General features: G+C 33.1%; 1 long non-coding RNA gene across 1 annotated transcript in view; it reads right to left on the bottom strand.

Moving 5' to 3' along the window:
• Positions 1-24130, bottom strand: part of LOC141278753 (uncharacterized) — a 605630-nt gene that overhangs the window by 194808 nt on the left and 386692 nt on the right. The window contains exon 6 of the long non-coding RNA XR_012331899.1: positions 14255-14308. This is a non-coding gene — a long non-coding RNA (uncharacterized lncRNA). The remainder of the gene's footprint in view (positions 1-14254; positions 14309-24130) is intronic.

Genomic DNA, 24130 nt, shown 5'->3' on the forward strand with positions numbered 1-24130 from the left:
TTGGGTTGAAAGAAAATGCACATGTGACTTTACTGGAACAAGGAGAGAGCTGCATGGTTTTGCAGTGAAAAGCTGATTAAAAATTTCACATAGAGCCATTATCACAATGTAAACTATGGAATTGTAAAGTGATACATGCATTTTTCTAGATCAATTAAACATGACAATTATATATCTCAAGGCATGTAAGTAATAATGTGATATGATATTTTTTTGAATATATTTCCTTTTACATAAGTGCAAAGAAATAAGTGATAAACAAATGACATAGTAAAAACTTAAAATTAATTACTTTGTAAAACTTTTTTTTTTTGGCCACACTGTGCAGCTTGCGGGAACTTAGTTCACCAACCAGGGACTGAACCCTGTCCCCCAGCAGTGGAAGTGAGAAGTCCTAACCACTGGACCCCCAGGGAATTCCCTGTAAAATTTTATAGTCTGTTTTTTTTTTTTAACCTAGAAAAAGACATTCCTTTGCTCTTTTTATGCAACTCTGTCAGAATCATGGATTTCTTTTACTCTATCAGTAGGAAAATTTTTTAAATGTTTTTAATTTATTTACATTTTAAATTTCCAATTTTCTCCTGAAAAAAAGTATTAGGTTGACTTGGATAAAAAAACTGCTATAATTAAATGTTCCTCTATTGACTAAGCTGAAATGGGGAAAAAGTAGAAAAGAAAATCAGTCATTTTCTAAAACACTCAACAAATTATGTAGACTCTAAATATAAACCTAAAATATAAAAACATACCTCAACTGGATCTCAGCAAAATATTCAGAGTTGGTAGCTTAGGCATTAAATGCACTGTCTTGCTTCTATTTCTGACACACACACATTTTTATATAGATATATGTAGATACAGATATACAATATTACGTACATATGCATATATATGTACATGTGGTAATTAATTATTTGAATGACAGTTCAGGGGTATGAGGCATGCAAAGGGAACCCATATATTAGGATTTTTGTGTTTGTGCTCCTAACTTGAAAATGAGATATAAATTTTGAGAGATATTTTCCTCATAAGTTTACTTTTTTTATTGAACTAATTAAACATATTTAAGCCTTTCATGTCATAACCATTGTAGGAATTATTGAACATTTTAAGGTGTGATGTTAATAGGCATTTATTATGTTTGTAAAATAATGGGACTAGTTTCTGACATCTACAGAAGGCATCAAACTCATGTCACTTAACATTGCTATTGGATATTTCTCATTATGATTTTGTTAAATGGTAGGGAGGAAAATGATCTGTCTTTATATATGCTTAAAAAATTGAAGGGCCAGCAATGCAACATAACTTTCTTGGGAGTATATTGCAGTTTTTTTAATTACAAAAATGTTGAATAATATAGTGAGTCCTTGTGGAAAGAAAAGTGTTTTGTTATGTCCAGAATATTTAATAAAAGAGGCAGAAAAAATAATTTCCCTCAGGGTAGTACAATGAAATAATTGAAATTTCATCATCCTTTCAAACACGTATCAGCTACTATGATGTGATAGGCAGGAACAAAGTATATAAAAATAACAAAGTATATAAAAGTAAGTTGTGATGGTGTCTGGCTGTGTGTGTGTGTGTGTGTGTGTGTGTGTGTGTGTGTGTGTATTTGCAAACAATGTGTGAGAGGGAGACAAAATATCAAAGATCTTTGTGAAGGAAAATGTTTTAAAACATATATTGTGTCCATTTCTGATTTATCTTAGCATTTCTTGGTTATTAAAATTACCGAAGATAGCAGGTAATAGTAATTTTCTTTCATCAAGAAAACATTTGGTTTGTATTATATGTGAAGACAATGTGTCAAATTATCAAATCACATTCACATGAATCTCACACATTATCATTTAAACTAGTGATTTAAGAACTACAGGTTTATAACACAGAGGTGAACCATTCTTTGGGAAACTTTGATCCTGTTAGACATGCCTCCCTAGAAAAGGCCCTTTCTTTCTTGTATTGGGCCAATGTCTGATTTCAGATTTAATGCAAATTACATTTTGATAGTAGGATAACTCCATTTTATTTTCCCATTAATTGCACAGTTTGTTTTTTATTCATTTCAATAGATGTAGAAGAAGTATTTGACAAAATCCAGTACTCTTTCATGATACAAAATCAACAAACTGAGATCTGAAGGAACTTTTTCAACCTTATAAATGATAGTTATGAAAACCCCACAACTAATATCTTACTTGATGGTGAAGGACTCAACGTTTTCCCCCTAAGTTAGGAACAAGACAATGAAACCTTCTCTCATCACTTATATTCAACATTGTACTGGACGTTTTAGCCAGGACAAATAGGCAAGAAAAAGAAAGAAAAGGCATTCAAATTAGAAAAACTATATTTGCAGATGAAATGATCTTATATATAGAAAATCCTATGGAATCCACATAAAAAGCTATTCAAACTAATAAACAAGTTCATCTAGTTTACAGATCAATCTACAAAAAATCAGTTGTACTCTCTATACCAGCAATGTACAATCCAAAAATGAAATTTTAAAAAATATTTACCACAGCATTAAGAAGAATAAAATACTTAGGAAAAATAAGTACTAAGTATACTTAGGAAAAATAAAATAAGTGCTAAGTATACTCTGACAACTTCAAAACATTGTTGAAAGAAATTAAAGAAGGCTTAAATAAATAAAAAGATATTCTATGTTTATAAATTATAAGACTTATTGTGGTTAAGATGGAAATACCTCCTAAACTGATCTACAGATTCAGTGTAATCCCTATCAGAGTACCAGCTGCCTATTTATTTTTTGCAGAAATCAAAAAGTGTATGCTAATAGTCATGTGGAATGTTAAGGGACACAGCATAGGCAAAACAACTTAGAAAAGAACAAAGTTGGAAGACTCACATTTCAGATTTCAAAACTTCTGACAAAGCCGTAGTAGCCAAGACAACACTAGACTGGCATAATAATAGAAATATTGATGACTGGAATAGACATGAGAGTCCAGAAATGAACCCTTTCACTTATGGTTGATTGATTTTTGATAAGGATGCCAAGACATTTCAAAGGTAGAAAGAATAGTCTCTTCAATAAACAGTGCCAGGACAACTGGACAGTAAAAATTTAACTCAAAATGGACCATAGTTATATAAAAGAGCTAAAACTATAAAACTCCAGGTGAAAATGTAGGAGTATATCTTTGTGACCATGGTTCAGAAAGGCTTCTTAGATATGACACCAAAAACACAAGTTATAAAAGGAAATAAACAAACAGACATATACATACACAGAACTTCATCAAAATTAATGATTTTTTTTTTTGCTTCAAAGGATTCCATCAATAAGTTGAGAGAACAACCCACAGAATGGGAAGAAATATTTGTAAATCATATATCTGATAAAGGACTTATATCTAGTATATATATAAAAGACCTCTGACAATGAAATAATAAAAGATTAAATAATACATTTTTTAAAATGGGCAAAGGATCTTATTGGACATTTCTTCAATTGAACAAAAGGTACATGAAAAGATGGTCAACATTATTAACTATCAGGGAAATGCAAATTTAAACTATGAGATAGCACTTATCACTAGGATGGCAATAATCAAGAAAACAGAAATGTGTTGCCAAAAACATAAAAAATTTGGAACTCTCATACACTACTGGTAGAAATGGTGCTTTTGACAGTAGTCTCTAATTCCTCAAAAGGAAAAATTTAAGTTATCATATACTCCAGAAATTCTTCTCCTAGATATATAACCAAGATAAATGAAAACATATATCTGCACAAAGAATTGTGCACTAATGTACACGGTAACACATTCATAATAGAAAATGTAGAAATAGCAAAAATGTCCATAAACTAATGCATGGATAAATTAAATACATGGAATACATGTACACGCAATGGAATATTATTAGGCAACAAAAAGGAACGAAGTACTGATACATGCTAAGCAAAGGATGAAACTTAAAATATTATAAGTGAAAGAAGCCAGTCACAAAAGATTGTACATTGCATGAAATGTCTAAAATAGGCAAATATATAGAGATAGAAGGTATCTTAGTGGTTGTCTAGGGCTGGGGAGGGGGTATAGGAAATTATTACTAATGTGTATCGAATTTCTTTTTGGGTGATGAAATGTTCTAAAATGAATTGCAATTATGGTTATAGCCATCCATGAGTACACTAAAACTCACTGATTTGTGTACTTTAAGTGGGCAAATTCTATGTTATGCAAATTATACATTAATAAAGCTATTATGTTTAAAAGATAATAAATATTCAAAACAAAAAAATTGGAAGCAAATTCAAAACAAAAAAATTGGAAGCAAATTCAATTTTCATAAAAGAAAGACTGCTTCATGTTTTTTTTTTTGGAATCTGTGGCCAGCATTCAGGAGACATCAAAAATGTGTAAACAGCTGCATATTTCTAAAGAGAACTGAAAACTTTTAAAGATAGGTAAATAACCAGAATTTATTAATAGGAAGCCAATTACAACTGTCATCAGCATCAGTCTACTCCTTCCTTTGAAAGGCATCCCTTGAAATTATTGAAGTCATTGTTCTTTTGCCTACTGGGAATATATATTGTTTCCACTCTTTGTGGAATTGCAAGATATTTCTCTATTTACCACATCATGTGGGAGGACTACAAAAGACTCAATTATGGTGATCAGAAGTCACTGCAAGAAGGTGAAGTGTGCATCTGTTTTTCACAGATGGCATCTGCTTTTGTGTGAGATTTCTTATTCTGCATCTCTTTTTTGAAGAAAAAAAATTGACAAAATAAGAATCTTTGAGTTTTCTGTATGTCAAGTGGACTATGTGGAAGATGGCCAGGCATGAGCCCTCTTTTTGACATTCTTCCCAAAGAGGCTGCCTTCAGAAAACAAAAACAAAGGCAACCTCCCAGAAAACTTAGTTGTACTACTACAGGCAAGAGTTAAGCAGGGAGTCTTGGGAGAGTTCCACCTGAAGTGAATTTCCATCCTGCAAACCCTCTTAAACATCTCCCTTTTGTTCTATGCCATTATTGTATATCAGTAATTTGGAAGACTGCTTTACAGATAACAATGAGAATCAATCTTAGTCAGGGGAACCAATAGAGGACAGAGCAGCACTAATGAAATAAGTGTTAATTTCTTCCTCTTCTGCAGTCTCCCCAATGCATTCCCCAAACTGGAAGAAAGTCACCCTGTAAATGGAAGATAGAAGTAGGTTTGGCCTCTTCCCTATTCAACTTTGGCTTAATGCTTGGGAAAGGATGAGTGTTAAATTACATATGTGACTGAAGATTTAACTGGGCTGATTTTATTACATTTAGGGTTTGGAAGTCTGCCTAAGGTATAAGGAAAATCAAAGAGATACAAAATGAATGATTTAAGATAGTGAGAGGAGAAAAATATAGAGTACTCATTTTTAAACAATATTCGTAAAAAGAAACAAAGTACAAGCCAAAGGGAATATAAGTAGATTCAGAAAACATGGGTTAAAAAAATTTATATCAGATGATCTCAGATTACATTGTAACTTCAATATCTTCATTGGTTTATGGCAAGTGGAGGGTACTGGTGAAGTTGGCTAGTTAGGGGAATGCAAAATGTTCATAATATTTAAATGGGAATTCCAGAGTGATTAATAAAAAAAATTGTTAAGGCTTAATTAATTTATAATGCACACTTTTTAGAAAGAATCTTAATATTCAGGTGACTCTCTCCGTTAGTTTAAATGGAAATAAGGAGATGTGTTTGTCGGAGTTCACTCATCTTTCTATTGCCAAAATTTTCTTATAAGCAAATAATGTTCCCAAGGATGTGTTAGACTTCAGGTGTGAAATGAAAAATATTCCAGATATTATCCCTTGAAGAAGCCTGTGGTATAGTAAAGACATTATATAAATAAGTTAAACAAACACATTAAATATTATTGAATTCTGCAGAATACTATGAAGGAAGCAAACAACGCTGAAAGTTAAAATCAAAACAAGTATATGGTTGAATTGACCTATTTTTTGGATGTTATCCAAAAAGCATCTTCTAGGAGGTAAGATTGAAGCTGTAATTTGAAGAACAGTGATGAATTATTGCCTGTGAAGGTGAAATCAGGGCTAACAACATTTGCTGTGTTTGGAGTAGGAAAGAGCTCAGTACATGCCAGGAATGGACATAAATGAATAGAGGTGTGTGCAGCACATAGGGGGGATGCACACTGAGGGTGCAAGATAAAGGGGAAGAGCACTTGAAGTCTTTGAAAGGTTTTAGGTGAGCAGCTATGTGATTGCATTTAATTTGTACCATGACTAGTTACAGCATGGAGTATCCAAAATTTAGGGAGAAAAGAAGAAAGGACAATTAGGAGACCATAACGATAAATAAAGAATGCAAGTGAAAATCTGGTGACTGGACCCATGTAGCCTCTATGGAAATGGATAGAATTTAAAATATATTTTCTAGGTACATCATGTATGGATTAAAATCAAGGAGAAAATCAAGAACTAGATTTCTGACTTGGCCACTGAGAGCTTGATGGAGACATTTTTCAAGATAAGGGAGAAATGAGGGTGGGGACACAGCAGGTTTAAGGGTAGGAATCAAACACTCAATTTGGGGTGTATTAGTTTAAATATACTTGTGTATGATCAAACTGAGATATAGAGTAGGTTATTGGATAGAGGAGACCCCTGATCTTTGTTCTAGATAGAAAAGCATTGGCGTGGCATTGAGAAAAATGTCTCATACAGAGCCGCTGAAATTACTGATCCAGTGAGGAAACCTCTATTGCATTTGCCAAGCACTACATGAGTTGTCACTGCTGCTTTGCTTTACAAGGGGTCTGAACATGCCTTAATCATTTCTGCTCCAGAGACATTACTCCATGTTTCTTGTGTATTTTTAACAAAATCAAATTAGTGGAGTCTAAGTTACGTAGCATTGCCCTTTTGTAAGGAAACTTGGAAAGTGAATATCTGCAGCTTCAGGTTTGTTAACAGGAGGCTACATGTGCTTCCCACTGAGATCCACAGAAGGGTCAATTCTCCAAAAGAAGAAAAGGGGTTCAGATGTTACAACCCCCCCAAGATTATAAATGTTCAGTACAAGCCATCATGTTTTCTGTCTAAAATAGATGTTCCTACCATACATAAATTTACCTTAACTCCTGAAAACACTAAGTACAATGAATCTATCCACTATATAATCAATAACACCAACTCATTCTCACAAGGCAGTGAACCAAAAATCACTAGATACTTCATCAGTTCCAAGATCAAAATATTTGATGATAGCCATTTCTTCTTTAGCATTTTCATGTTCCCCTTTTGAAATAGTAGGAAAAGGAGGAGAAATGCCTTATTTAAAATGAAACAGCAAATAAAAGAATATGAAAAGAAATTTTGTCCCAATGCTGTATTTGGTGAATATGATTTTCCTCATCTATAACAATTCATGTTCCTTTTACATTCTGTTGGTGCTTCACTGGTCAGAGTTCTTTACTTGATGACATGAGTAGATTATTCCTGAAGGTCCTGATTACTTGGAGCTCCTTGCTGTGTAGGTTTTCATTAGCTTTTATTACTTTTAATGATGAACAATGACAATACTGGAGGTTCTCCAAGAATCACCTTGATTCAATCCATGCTTCTTCCATTTCCTTATAAAGGTCAAGGTGAACACGCTAACCAATGCTAAAATACATTGTTTGGGTCACTATGAATACCCAAATGGCCAGAGAGCACTTTTGGCTCCTAAACAAATACAAACTTTGCTTTGTTCCTTAACGGAGGCAATTATAATTGGATATAAAAATCTCTAAGTAGGGGAATTCAGAGTCAATGAGATGGAAAAGAAAAATTTGCTCATGAGTTATTAGGCACAGTTTTGGAAGATGCCAATTGCTTCAAACCCTTTGAATCCAAAGTAAATACATTAAAATGTTGAAAAAAGTTCCACACATTTGCTTCCTTGTTCACAGCATAAACAAGAATCTATGATTTGAAGCATATTTTACCAAGTTAGTACATGGCAAATTTTTGGACACTCAACTCAATACTCTAAATAGAACCAGTTAAGATTGTTGAAAAGATCAACTTGAAGAACATTTCTCTACAGGCAAATTGGCATCAAATTACACTCTATTAATATTACTTATTTCTGTGTGAATTTGTGTATGTGTGTGAAAATCCATAGAATATCTTATAACTTTTGATTCTAGCAGTAAGTTTTTATACCCAGATGAACATGTTTGATGATTCTTATTGAAGCAACAATATTTATAAATGAATAGCTTAAACTTCTGCCTTGTCCTTTAAGAATCCCATAGTTAAAAATGATTTCCAGTTTTAGTAACAAACATCTGCCAAATTGCCATTTTTCAATTTCTCTGTTTTTCAAAGGCTTTTGTAATATCTGTTTACAGTACACCTGTCACCAAGCTGCTATTGCTGCTAAGACTTCCACTAACTATCACTTAGCCTCAAAACTGGTTGTACTGAAGATTCTGGACAAGGTTCAGAAGGTCACCTGGGCCTTCAACTCTTCATTGAGATCTTTCTATTTAACACTCTATCCACTATTGATATCACTGATTTTACCTTTCCATTTTTATAAATCTCTTTAGAACTTAGAAAACAGGCTCAAACATTACTTCTGGGACAGACCATCATAGAGGAATACGTTTCTTTCTGTCCTGATGATAGATACATTCAAAAACAAGAAACACTTCATAAAACCTACTCTATCCCCAGCCCTGAATAGCTAGACCTACTTTATTGACAATTGTATGGACCTTGTAATTGGAAGCAAGCAAGAAATAAAAGAATTCTTCTGACCTTGGCACATCAAGTGAATAAAAGAAGGGAAAACTCTGATCTGTATCTAAGAAACAGCAACCACAACCATTAATAAAACATGAGTCAATGGGTCTCTCAGACTACTGAATTAAAGTAGCTGGATGAAAAAAGAAGCTTGAGGATGAAAACTAGTGGAGGAATATGGGTCACAGGAAAAAGAACAGAAAAGGAGTATAAACCCTTCTAATCAACATTCATTAAATAATAGGAAAGGAGATTTGAACATTAACAGATGATTTTTATGCACACTAGCACTTGAGAACCACTGATCTGAAAGAATGTATAATTAGCAAGCATTTTAGACTATCTCTTTCAAATAGTAATTATCTCAGTCATGCTTTTGTCATATCCTGGAAAACAACCAATTTATTGGCAAATTATGAGATGAGTGCCTTATGTGCATATTTTATATAATGATTCAAGATAAGTCCCAATGATTCAGAGCATGGATGCTAATACTAACATTGTGTTGTTAAAAAATTTGAGATCATGAAAAATAATCTTTTATCTAACATAGACAAATAGTATTTCCATATTATATTAAATTTAGGGGTGACATATTATGACATTCACTCTAAAGGTGTGCATGGTATAAGGTGCTTTATTAGAGATACAAGAATATCTGGTTTAATTGAATTATAAATCAATCTCAGGTAGATACAACAAACAGGCAATAACAAAAATAATTTTATACCAACATTATTCAAAAGATGATGTTATTGCTCTTAATGATAAAGTATCAATCATACATAAAACATCAAAAACGTGTGCCTTTGGGAACTATTATTTAAATTCAAGAAAGAGAACACATTTTTGTGTTATTTTTTTCTCAGTTTCTTTGAGATTCTCTTTTTTGAGAAGATAAGAATTGCATCTGCTTTCAATAAAGTGACTGTTTATATGAGTGCTTACTTTGATTAATGATCTGAGTAAAAATTTTTGACTTGTAGGATCTGTGCTCTCCTTTTATATTCTTCAAAGAAAATTTAGAAGGATTTTTTTTTCTTTTTTTTCTTTTTACAATTCCAATGTGACTTTCCAAAAAACTAAGTTAGAGCTTGAGAAAAGTAAACTCATAATTTAGGTAAAAGTAAAACATATCAGAGAACCGATACTTAAGAATAACTAAGAACTTTAAGAGTTAATCTTAAATTATGAAATATTAACCAGGAAAAAATATCTACTTTCTACTGAAGAGCTAATTGCATCTAAGCTCTCTATGGACTATTGGCAATTCTTCTTTCTTTAAGGGACAACACAAATGAAAACTACAGAACAGAGAAAAGCCTATTTCACAGATAAGTGACTGTCTTTGACAATAAAGTACTTGTAAAAATGGAGTCTGGAGAGCGAGAGCTCCTTCACAGCTAAATGCCTGCTTCATAGTGCAGACACCATGGTGAAAAATGAAAAGCAGAAGAGCTGCTCTGGAGGAAAGTTGTTTGATTCCATAACACGTTTTTACTATTTAGATGGAATAAAAAGTTGTCAGACTCATCTATTAAAGCTTAGTGTTGAGCAAGAGAAAGAAAGGTTGTAAAACAAAACTTAATCTATATGCTAGTTGAGAGTTGTCTAAATCAATTTCAATATATTCTAGAAAGTTTGTATATTGCAGCAAAGTTTCCAGCCATAAGACTTGAATTAAATAAATATGTTTTTAATATTGGAAAGAAATAATTAATATGTGATATTATTTCTTGGCATAGTATCTTATGGAATAATGATTAAAGCCTCCTCCAACAGGATTTGATAGAATTTGAACCTTGTTAACACTATGAAAAAATAATACAATATAATAAGTTCTTTGAATAAATCTGAGATTACACAAAGCTTGTCAAAAATGGATATACAATAACAATCAACTGTGCATTCTTGTCTTCATAATACTAATATTCATTTCAATTTTTTATAAAAAAAGTAAACTCAATGTTTCAATAATTGACCACATAATAGGTTTGGACTTTTAAGTTCCATCATACAATTTTTCTTATTTAGATTGTTGGTATAGATTTCCAGAATACAGGCTGCATATATTCAAAATGCTATTGTAGTGCCTTGGTTTCTTAAGTTTTTATCATATGTTTTTATGTTCTCTTTTATAATTTCTATCTTTATTGCTAAACATCTCTTTCCCCAGTTCATATTTAATGTAATAATTTCTTTTGTGATTGATTCTATTAATTATATTAACTTTTGTGTGCCTTGTCAATTTATTTTCTCTCATGTCTTTTGATTGTGAATGTACATTATGGTGCGAAACAATGATAAAAATAATAAGTAACATTTCATTACATTCTCAAAAGAACCCTATAGTCTGGGGTAAACTTTTATCTCTCTTTTAGAAATCAGAAGATTGAGACACAAGAAGTTAAAGTAATTACCAATAAGAGGCAGAATTCAGAGTGTTTGCTATTTTACCCCACATATACAAAAGTGTGTGATTTTATCCTTAGAATATAATCTTCATGTCCCAATGTTTTCATACTGTAACTTATTATAACAAATTATAATTATTATTAACAAATTGTAACTGCCACTTAATTCAGAAAGAAATGTTATTTTATTGATTTATTGAAGACATTTAGGGAAAATGGCTTATAAACTATGCTCTTGTGCAAAAGAAAATATTAGATATCATAGGTTTAGTTGCTGATTGTTTTATGCATTTAAATGCAGTGTTTTAAATTGTATAGTTTAAAATATGTTTATTAAAGTGGAAAACTATATTCTTAGCTTTAATGAACATCCCAACTCTTCAGAATTAATTCTGATAAACACATTCCAAGAGATTTGCTTCATCATTTTCTCATTTAAATCATCTTCAGTGACACACCATTTAATAAGGCAAGTAATACAGGTACTGACAGTTAAAATTCTGTATTTATCACAGGCATTTTTAAGTTGACTAACATAATAAATCCGAATCGTACCAAAGTCACTATCTTTTAGAGAAATTAATAAGCTATCAACACTTCAAACGTGGCATTGGTGTTATTATTCATGAACTATGGAGTCCTTTCATTTGTTTATTGAGTTTCTAAATATTTCCTTCCTAGAATATATTTTAAGTAATTTTTATTTCATATTCTGGTTCTATTTCAGGTTCTATTTCCAAGGAAAAAATGTTTTTAACAAAATAATCTTTTGACATCAAAATTTTTTCCTTGTTACCTTTTAGGAAAAATCTATTAAAGTTTAACAAATATAGAAAATAGCACACAAATCACAAACATTTTGCTTGATGGAGTTTCACAAAGTGGACACATCACTTATAGCCCCAGGACCCAGAAGCCCTTTGATGTTCCCTCCAAGTCACAATCCCCATAATAGAAACCAGTATCCTGACTTAAACAACATAAATTAGTTTTCCTGTTTATGGATATTATTTATAAATAATTATATAGTATCTACCCTTTTGTGTGGTTTCTTTCCCTCATTATTTACAAATATGAAAAATGTTAATATTACAACCACAGAAAATTTAACATGATTCCCAATGCAGAATATCGACGTAGTTGAAGGAATACTCAACAAGATACCTTTCTGAATAACGTGTAGCTCATAGAGTATATTTAATCTTTGTCTATGCCAGTTGCCAGTGGACTAAGTAGTTTCTTAAAAGTAATACTACAATTCTTTTAGTGTTAAAATGTCACAAATTAAATTCAATTTGTGAACACTTTAATAGAAACTATATTTGAGCCACTAAGCATTAAAAATACCATAAAATGTGTTGTTCCAATGAAATACATTTGCCTATTTTGTGTTATTACATATCCATTGCTTTGAATTCCAAAATTATTTTAGTTAAAATTTAAGTTATAAAATGTTGTTTCATTAGTTTTGATGAATAATGTGATTTGCATCATTTAGACATCATATGATATTTTGTTTGTTATTAATGAAAACACAGTGATATTCTAATTCATGCATTTCATTTGAAGAAATATCTTTTTAAATTCCCTCAGTGCCACCCTGTGGCCAGCATTGTTCAGTCTTTCTTCAAGATATATGGCACATTGTCTGACTATGATTTAGTGGAAGAGCCAGTATGCTTCCTAATAATAAAATTAGTAAAGCTAATTTCTTATAATTTTTAAGTGTTAATGTAAAAAAAATGTAGGTACCAACAGGAAGTACAGCTGCCAGCAGAGAAGTTGAACACTGATGAGGCAATGAAAATTATAGTAGACAAGATTACAGTAAGGAAAGATTCTGCCACTGATCTTTCCCTGGAGTTTTGGCCTTCCTGGGCACTGGCAAGGGGCTGAAAGTTCTAAGCAAAGCTGGGTGTAAAGACCAGCAGATGATGCATGTGGGAAGCCAGAACAGCTAATGGTGGAGACCAGGGGTTCTCAAGAACATATTAGTTTTTCCCCTCAGGACATTTGCTGAATAATAGAACATTGTGCAGTATTAAACTAAAAGCCTAAATGTAAAAATCTCTGAAAAACCGAATGAAACTTTTCATCATTTTCACTCGGAATATAGTTAAGAGCCTCCTAGGGAGCAGTTTCTTCCAGAAGAAATTACACTTTTAGTTAAAAAGCCTGGAAGTCAGGTGCCAAGTCTTAGTTAGACTGGGCTCCCCTAGAACTGCAAATTAGTCTCAAATCACCACAATCTCTGGTTGGGAAAGTAACCAGCCATACTCTACTTGACCAAAGAAGGGAAGGGTAAACTCTGCCAGGGAAAGAGATTATCCTGAACTTGTGCAACTTTTTCATATATAATCTTTGGCATTTGAAAAAAATCACTATACATGTTAAGAATATGAGCAAAACCACAAAAAAGCAAAACCAGAGAAAGCACAGAAAATAAAAACTACTTCATAGGTGATCCAGATATCAGTTTGGCTGTCAAGGACACTGAAAGAATATCATTATACTATTCAAGTAAATACAGAAAAATATGAAGAAATATTTTAAAATATAAAGAATTTCACTAGAAAATAAGAATATCTAAACATGAAACAAATATTCCTTCTAGAAATAAAAAAAATCAAATATATAAATTTAAGGATTTGTTTTATGATTTTAAGAGCAGATTGACAGTGAAAACTACAGGATTAGTGAACTGGAATATTACATCAATACAAATACAAAATTTGCAGAACAGAAAGGGATAAAAATGATGGAATATCCCAAATAGCTTGAACTACAAAGAGGATTCAGCAACAATGGTGAATAAAATGTGTAATTGTAGTCCCCAGATAAGAAAAGTGTTGAGAATATTAATACAAATAAAGTCTATTTTCAAAATTGAAGAAAAATATGAATGAAGATTTTCAGGAAGTTCTGTAGATCTCAAACAGAGTATATACAAAGAAAATTACACTGAGGCATACTAAAATATGTGTGGTGAAAACCAATGTGAAGGGGAAAATGGTAAAACTGCCAGAACAAAAAGAAACCTTACCTTCAAATGGTGAAACTTCAACATTAACAGCTTCTTAAATATATGAAGAAATGCCTTATAAAAAGAAAAAAAATTAACAGTTACATTGAAATAATTATCCTTAATCATAATTGAAAACATGTAAAAACTGGAGTAAGTCTTCTAAGCATTTTATTTAAAAATTGTAACATCTGAATATAAATTTGTGTTGAATGTAGACACCTAATTTACTACTGATGGCTCTATCATTTATTTGTTCACTTAATCAGTGTTTATTCAATATTATCAATGTAAAAGATGCTTTTCTTTGGATATGAGAATACAATTAGAAAAAGATGGATGAAGAAGAGGTAAGCAAGAAATAGAAAGAGAAAATAAAGAAAAATGAGAAGGAAAGAGAAGAAGAAATCATCAATGTCTTCACTGTGATTTTTAGTAGAGAAAAAAGACACTGAGTTTAATTTTAAAATTATATATTTTAATAAATGATGTAAATAACAAAAATGTCTTGGAATAAAAATAATTGTGTGTACATGTGTTTGACATTTGTTTTCATAATCGGACAGAACAAACTTTTAGAGAAATTACGATAATCATGATGAATCCTAAAGCAAATATATTTCCAGTCATGTGAAACAGAAAAAGCACACTCCAAGGAGCACACACAATATGTATATAGTTCCTGAGTTGGAAGATGTTGACCCTCTGAGAAAATGAAATAAGAGTAGACTGGATGGATCATAATGTGTGTTGGGGGAGTTACATGAGATAAAGTTGAAGAGATAGACAGAAACCAGATAATAGAGGGGCTGGTAGGTCATTAAGGTGTTTGGATTTGATCGTGAGTGATTTGGGAACCCATGTCTGGCAAGCTGCAAAAGAAGTGCCTAATTATTTACTCTTTAAATAACTGTGCCTTTTTTTGTTAGGACTTTGCCACTCCTCCTATCAAAAAGTAGAATAATTTCCCATGGTTTGAGTCTGGAATGGCCTTGGGCAAATTATAAGCCTGGGCCTCAAGAGCCTTGTGTATTTTGACACTCTTTTGCTCTTCTACTTTTGTCATGGTAATATGCCTTAGCTAGTTGTCTGCATAATAAGGAATCACAGGAATCACAGCCAAGACAGCTCAGTTGTTCCAGCTGAGGCTCTGAGCATCTTGGTTGACAGAGCTCAATCAAGATCCACAAAGCCATTTAGCCAGACCAATGCTGAGCATAAATGAGACTTCTGAGCTGAGCATGGGTGAGCAAATGTAAGAAATAAACAATTCTTGTTCTTTTAAGCTGTTAAATTATGTGGTGCTTTGTTACATATCAATAGCTCACTGATATAAAATGGAATACTTTTATACGTGTGAGAGACAATAATATATTAAATGTTTCTAAAAAATTATTGAGAGGATACATAAAAATAGCAATTAAGTTATTTGGAACACTGTTTCCATAGTCTATGTGAGAAATTATGAGGCTTTTACTAGGTTAGTGGCCACAGAAATGAAGAGAAAGGAAGAATTCAATATATAGTTTGCAGTTACAATCAACAAGACTCACTGATGCAGTGGATATAGGGGTATGGGAAGGGAATATATAAGCTTAATTTATAGAGTTCTCTCTTGAATAATTGAGTATGTTGTGGTGCTAATTTTTAGGATAGAAAAACCAATAACAAAACCAGTTAGCTCTGGAACATGGAATAGGGAAGACCACAGTTTTACTTTGAATATTATATATTTGTTTTTTGAGACCTGAAGATACCTGGTCCAATAGTATTAGTTGTGGTTTACTGAAGGCAAGACTGGAAGGATAGTCAGAGTGGTTGTGCAAAGAGAAATTATATGAATCTTGAGGAGTTTTGGAAACATGTGACTTTTTGGAATCATAGGGCTTAAATACCAGGGGAAGGGATATTTCTAGGTTTGGATCTATGACCATATCCTGCTTGAACACTTCTAGTGATAAGAAATTTTTATCACATAACAGCCCAGTTTATTCAGACAACTGAAATTGTTGCATCATTTTTCTTTTAATCCATTTATTTTTTGAGGGCATCTTGCATACTTTTATCCCATATAAATAAAATATATATAGTTTTTTGTTCTTGCTTTGGTTTTTTGAGGCAAATATATATATAGCATAAAAATCATAGGGCCTTGTGTCATCGTTACATATGTTAGGGATTCTGCTTCTCCCTTTCCCATCAAATATATTTGCCAGACTTCTTTGCCAGTGTATGCTCCCTTGAGGTCTGAAAAGGGGAGGCAATCATATGAGATTAGAGGAAATAAGATGAGGTAGAAGACATATGCTTGAGGCAGTGACTCTTGTAGTGCTGACCAAAGGGATCCTTCAAGGTGACATCTGCTATCTGAGTTCTGGATTTGGGGTTAACATACTCTTCAGTCTTTTGCTCTTCCAGTCCTTCGACTACTGTTGATAACCAACTCCCCGGATTAAATACTTTTTTGTTTGGAAGATTTAGAGTAACATCCAAGTTCTTGAGTTGATATTCACAGTGTTTGGATGATGGATGAAATAAAAACCTTTCCTCACCAAATTGATAGTGCCATATTAATGTTGGATATGAATTCAAATGGTTGCTAGAGTGGTAACTCTCAAGAGTACATATTCCTCAGGGGTATATTCTATATATAGAATAGCTAAAATATCATGCCTTTTAAAGCTGAGGATAAGATCATTATTATTTAAAAGAAAATGATGAAGCAAATAAATTTTATAATAAGATTTTTGACATTTTCTATCTTTTTCAATCTTTTTTCAATCTCAGGAGAGAGAAAGTAATGGCAAATTATTGGGCATATAGGCATATTTCAGAGATACTGCCAGTTTAGCTCCTGACCACCACAATAAAGCTAATATCAAAATAAAGTAATACAACTTTTTTTGATTTCCCACTGTATATGAGTTATGTTTACACTATAATATTGATTAAGTGCACAATAACAGTATGTCTAAAAAAATGTACACACCTTAATTAAAAATACTTTATTGCTAACAAGAAGCTAACCATCATTGGAGGCTTCAGCTGATTATAATCTTTTTGCTGACAGAAGCTCTTGCCTTGATGTTGATGGCTACTGGTTGATCAGCATGACGGTTACTGAAGGATGGTGTGTCTGTGGCAATTTCTTAAAATAAGACAACAGTGGAATTTGCCACATCAATTGACTCTTCCTTTCATGGATGATTTCTCTTAGCATGCAATGCTGTTTGATAGCATTTTCAACCACACTAGAACTTCTTTCAAAATTGGAGTCAAGCTTCTCAAACTCTGCCACTGCTTCATCAACTAAGTTTATGTAATATTCTAAATCTTTTATTGTCATTTCAACAATTCTTACAGAATCTTCACAAGGAGTTGATTCCATCTGAAGAAACCACTTGCTCTGCTCATCCATAAGTAACCCCTTATCCGTTAAAGTTTTATCATCAGATTGCAGCAGTTCAGTCACATTTCAGACGCCACTTCTAATTCCAGTTCTCTTGCTACTTCCACTACATCTTCAACCATCTGAGGAGTGTTTATCCGAGAATTTCTGCTGAAATGTGGAAAACACATCTGGGTTTGCAGCATACTTCCATCCTCTTCTCAGGTCTGCCACAGCCTTGAAAGCCAGCAGTCTCATTATCATCGCAGCTGTTAAGATCAGCAGCCTTGCAAGCACAGGAGGAAGAGTGGAGATCCTCCAAAAGTTCCATCTCTAGAACACTGTCACTACCTGACCCCTCTCACAACGGTCTGAGAAAGCCCCATTCACTGCAATATCTGTAGGGGACAAATGTACAAGTTGTTGCTGCTGAAAACAGTGTTTCCTGCATTTTTACAACTGCTTGTGTGCAATGGCAAAACAGGAAGTGTAGTGTAAAATGAAGGGGAAAAAATGGCTATTAAAATATGATAGTAAGGCACCAAAGAAAAAGTTGATGACTAGAATTAGCAAAACAAAAGACCCAAGAATGAATTATAAAAGCCATTTGCTAAAAAAGATAGTACAAATCACTGAAAATCCCATATTTAGAAAATAATTGAAAACTTTAGAAAGACATTTTATTTCATAAAGATTTAAATTAAATGGTCAGAAAAAATCAAATGAATACTTTCACAAGAAAAAACAATTAACACAGCAATCAAAATTCTTGTTAATGGAGAATAAAGCTAAAGCAACTCTATGATTAAAACTTAATAATTATCAACCTACCACAAAACTACTAATTATTCACAAATAAGAGGTTGTTATAATGCTAATTATGTATAGTTATAAATTTCATTGTCCTAATTCTATTCTCTCTCATTATACTTCACTGATTTCCATTCGGCATTTGTCTAGCCAAGTGCTAAGAATTTTCAACCCACGTATAGTCATTTCATTTTATAAGAATGAGTATAATTATCACCTTGCTAGAAGCTAAGGGGCTCTTTTTTTTGAACCTAGCTGGAGTGAAGTGACCCAGTTAACACCTTGAATGAATACTCTGAATATTATTAATTTTATAAGATGTTTTGAGCTTAGGGTATTTTTGATTGATAGGTTTCTCTTCTTGAGAAGCTTTTATCTTTTTCTCATTATCTGAAATTTGGTTTTAGAATCTCAGCTCAAAAGTTACAATCCTTTTAAAATTTATAATCATTCCAGGTGCTGTCTTACCCATGAAGTAATGTAGTTTTCTTAATGTTTCTGTCATAGAAACATATCTAGAAGATACAAAGAAAATTAGAACTACCTGCTTAATGTTTTTCTATAGGAAAAGAAGACTAACATATTTATCCATCATAGAGGACTTATATAACCATATTTAGTCTCTCTCTATAGGTATCATATATATTCTTCATTCTAAGTGCCTTTAAGGTCCATTCTACAAATAAGTAGGTGAGAAACTGCTTAGCTTATGGATTATAATTTGAAAAGTGAATTAGTAAGAGAGACTCTAATAGAATAATTCTATAAAAGCTTATTGATCCTAATGATATCCATATTTTTGAAAATAAAATTAGTTTTGTATCTTTTCTTATTTCCAAAACTTTATCTCAAAACCTTGTAGTTGGACTTTCAATTCTACACTTTTTGTTTTCCCTGTATGCGGGCCTCTCACTGTTGTGGCCTCTCCCGTTGCAGACCACAGGCTCCGGACGTGCAGGCTCAGCAGCCATGGCTCACGGGCCCAGCTGCTCCGCGGCATGCGGGATCTTCCCGGACTGGGGCATGAACCCGTGTCCCCTACAGCGGCAATCGGCAGGCAGACTCTCAACCACTGCGCCACCAGGGAAGCACTACACATTTTTTTTTTTTTTTTTAGAATTTACTACATTGAATGATGAGTGTTGGTCAACCCTTAAATGACAAAGTGTCACTCTCTTCTGATTTGTCTCCATATCTCTGGCAGCTCCTTCTAATAGCATTTCACTGCTTTATTTCTATTTCCTCAACCCTCTAAAGGTTAGTGCTTTCCTAGGTTCCATCTTTGGCCCTCTTCTCTTCTTACTCTTTGACTTCACTTGTATGATAATGATCCCCAATAAATTTCTTAGCCCTACCTCTGGAGAGTCTCAATAATAGCTGCTTATTGTTTCAATGAATATTATTATACACTGATAATAATACTGATTGCTTCTTAGACACTATTGTGTTGTTCTCATAACAATTAATGAAAAAAGAGCCCATTCATAACCATGAATTAGGGCAAATTATTAAATACTAGTTTGGAAATGAATAGTTCTTTAGAATTAGAGTTATAACCAGCAGACTATCCCAGTGGCCACAATTGAATTCAGCACACCTCAGCTACTCTGATCATTATGCTTTAATGTCACATTTCAAGGAGATTCTTGATTGAAAGACTTTGTTTTGTTTTCTCAGCCTGGGATTTCATCCCCTAGATATCTTCATGTTCACTCCTTCACTTCTTTAGGTCTTTTCTCAAATATCACCTTCTCTAGTTGGCTTTCTCTGTTTTTTAATAATTATGAAGACAAATAGACTTTTATTTTTTTTCACATCTTTCTTAGAGCATAAATGTTTTATAATGTTGTGTTAGTTTCTGCTGTACACAAAGTGAATCAGCTGTGTGTATATATATATCCCCATATTGCTTCCCTCTTGAGCTTCCCTAACCCATCCCTCTTGATGGTCACAAAGCACTAACCTGATCTCCCTGTGCTATGCAGCAGCTTCCCACTAGCCAACCATTTTATACTTGCTAGTGTATATAAGTCAAGGCTACTCACTCATTTCATCCCAGGTTCCTCTTCCCCAACCCATGCCCTCAAGTCTGTTCTCTACATCTGCTTCATTATTCCGGCTCTGCCACTACGTTCATCAGTACCACTTTTTAAAATTCCATATGTATGCGTTAGCATATGGTATTTGTTTTTCTTTCTGATTTAACTTCATTCTGTCATACTTCACTCTGTATGACAGATTCTAGGTCCAACCACCTCACTAAAGATATCTCACTAAAGATAACTCAATTTCATTCCTTTTTATGGTTGAGTAATATTCCATTGTATATATGTGCCACATCTTCTTTATCCATTCATCTGTTGATGGACATTCAGGTTGCCATGTCCGAGCTGTTGAAAATAGTGCTGCAATGAACACTGCGGTACATGTATCTTTTGAAATATAGTTTTCTCTGGGTATATGCCCAGTAGTGGGATTGCTGGGTCATATGGTAGAACTATTTTTAGTTTTTTGAGGAAACTCCATACTGTTCTCCTTAGTGGCTGTATCAATTTACATTCCCACCAACAGTACAGGAGGGTTCTCTTTCCTCAACACCCTCTCCAGCATTTACTGTTGGTAGATATTTTGATGATGGGCATTCTAACCTGTGTGAGGTGATACCTCACTGTGTTTTTGATTTGCATTTCTCTAATGATTAGTGATGTTGAGTTTCTTTTCATGCATTTCTTGGCCACCTATATATCTTCTTTGAAGAAATGTCTATTTAGGTCTTCTGCCCATTTTTGGACTGGGTTGTTTGTTTTTATGATATTGAACTGCATGAGCTGCTTGTATATATTTTGGAGATTAATCCTTGGTCAGTTGCTTCATTTGCAAATATTTTCTCCCACTCTGAGGGTTGTCTTTTTGTCTTGTTATGGTTTCCTTTGCTGTGCAAAAGCTTTTAAGTTTCATTAGGTCCCATTTGTTTATTTTTATTTCCATTATTCTAGGAGGTGGGTCAAAAAGAATCTTGCTGTGATTTATGTCATAGAGTGTTCTGTCTACGTTTTCCTCTAAGAGTTTTATAGTGTTTGGCTTTACATTTAGGTCTTAATCCATTTTGACTTTATTTTTGTGTATGGTGTTAGGAAGTGTTCTAATTTCATTCTTTTACATATAGCTGTCCAGTGTTCCCAGCACCACTTATTGAAGAGGCTGTCTTTTCTCCATTTTATATTGTTGCCTGCTTTGTCAAAGATAAGGTGACCATATGTGCATGGATTTATCTCTGAGCTTTCTATCTTGTTCCACTGATCTATGTTTCTGTTTTTGTGCCAGTACCATACTGTCTTGCTTACTGTAGCTTTGTAGTATAGTGTGAAGTCAGGGAGCCTGATTCCTCCAGCTCCGTTTTTCTTTCTCAAGATTGCTTTGGCTATTCAGGGTCTTTTGTGTTTCCATACAAATTGTAAAATTTCTTGTTCTAGTTCTGTGAAAAATGCCATTGGTAATTTGATAGGCATTGCATTGAACCTGTAGCGTGCTCTGGGTAGTATAGTCATTTTCACAATATTGATTCTTCCAATCAGGGAGCATGGTATATGTCTCCATCTTTTTATGTTATCTTTGATTTCTTTCATCAGTGTTTTATAGTTTTTTGAGTACAGGCTTTTTGCCTCCTTAGGTAGGTTTATTCCTGGTATTTTATTCTTTTTGTTGCGATGGTAAATGGGATCATTTCCTTAATTTATCTTTCTGATCTTTTGTTGTTAGTGTATAGGAATGCAAGAGATTTCTGTGCGTTAATTTTGTATCCTGAAAACTTACCAAATTCATTGATTAGCTCTAGTAGTTTTCTGGTGGCATCTTTAGGATTTTCTATGTATAGTATCATGTCATCTGCAAACAGTGATAGTTTTACTTCTTCGTTTCCAATTTGGATTCCTTTTATTTCTTTTTCTTCTCTGATTGCTGTGGCTAGAACTTCCAATACTATGCTGAATAACAGTGGGGAGAGTCGACATCCTTGTCTTATTCCTGATCTTAGAGGAAATGTTTTCAGTTTTCACCATTGAGAATGATGTTTGCTGTGGGTTTTCTTGTATATGGCTTTTATTATGTTGAGGTAGGTTCCCCCTATGCCCACTTTCTGGAGAGTTTTTATCATAAAATGGTGTTGAATTTTGTCAAAAGATTTTTCTGCATCTATTGAGATGATCATATGGTTTTTATTCTTTAGTTTGCTAATATGGTGTATCACATTGATTGTTTTGATTATATTGAAGAATCCTTCCATCCCTGGGATAAATCCCACTTGATCATGGTATATGATCCTTTTAATGTGTTGTTGGATTCTGTTTGCTAGTATTTTGTGGATGATTTTTACGTCTATGTTCATCAATGACCTTGGTCTATAATTTTCTTTTTTTGTGATATCTTTGCTGGTTTTGCTTTCAGGATGATGGTGTCTTTGTAGAACGAGTTTGGGAGTGTTCCCGCCTCTGCAATTTTCAGAAGAGTTTGAGAAGGACAGCTGTTAGCTCTTCTAATAATTTGATAGAATTCACCTGTGAAGCCATCTGGTCCTGAACTTTTGTTTGTTGAAGGATTTTTAATTACAGTTTCAATTTCATTACCTGTGATTGATCTGTTTATATTTTCTAATTCTTCCTGGTTCAATCTTGGAAGGTTGTACTTTTTGAAGAATTTGTCCATTTCTTTCAGATTGTCTATTTTATTGGCATATAGTTGCTTGTAGTAGTCTTTTATGATTTTTGTATTTCTGAGGTGTCATTTGTAATCTCTCCTTTTTCATTTCTAACTTTATTGATTTGAGTCGTCTCCCTTTTTTTCTTGGTGAGTCTGTCTAAAGGTTTATCGATTTTGTTTATCTTCTCAAAGAACCATCTTTTAGCTTTATTGATCTTTACTATTGTTTTCTTTGTTTCTATTTCATTTATTTCTACTCTGATCTGTATGATTTCTTTCCTTCTACTAATTTTGGGTTTTCCTTGGTCTTCTTTTTCAAGTTGCTTTACGTGTAAGGTTAGATTGTTTATTTGATATTTTTCTGGTTTCTTGAGGTGAGCTTGAATTGCTACGAACTTCCCTCTTAGAACTGCTTTTTCTGCATCCCATAGGTTTTGGATTGTCGTGTTTTCATTGTCATTTGTCTCTAGGTATTTTTTTTATTTCCTCTTTGATTTCTTCAGTGATCTCTTGGTTATTTAGCAGTGCATTGGTTAGCCTCCATGTATTTGTGTTTTCTACTGTTTTCTTTTCCCCTGTAATTGATTTCTAATCTCATAGCATTGTGGTCGGAAAAGATGCTTGATATGATTTCAATTTTTTTAAATTTTCCAAAGTTTGATTTGTGACCCAAAATGTGATCTATTCTGGAGAACATTCCACGTGCACTTGAGAAGAAAGTGTATTCTTTTGCTTTCAGGTGGAATGTCCTAAAAATATCAATTAAGTCTATTTGGCCTATTGTGTCATTTAAAGCTTGTGTTTCCTTATTAATTTTCTGTCTGGATAATCTATTGGTGTAAGTGGGATGTTAAAGTCCCTCACTATTATTGTGTTAATGTCAATTTCTCCATTTATGGCTGTTAGCATTTGACTTATGTATTGAGGTGCTCCTATGTTGGGTGCATAAATATTTATAATTGTTATGTTTTCTTCTTAGATTGATCCCTTGATTATTATGTAGT

Source organism: Tursiops truncatus, chromosome 5 (assembly GCF_011762595.2).
Source record: "Tursiops truncatus isolate mTurTru1 chromosome 5, mTurTru1.mat.Y, whole genome shotgun sequence".
In the NCBI taxonomy this organism is placed as follows: domain Eukaryota; kingdom Metazoa; phylum Chordata; class Mammalia; order Artiodactyla; family Delphinidae; genus Tursiops; species Tursiops truncatus.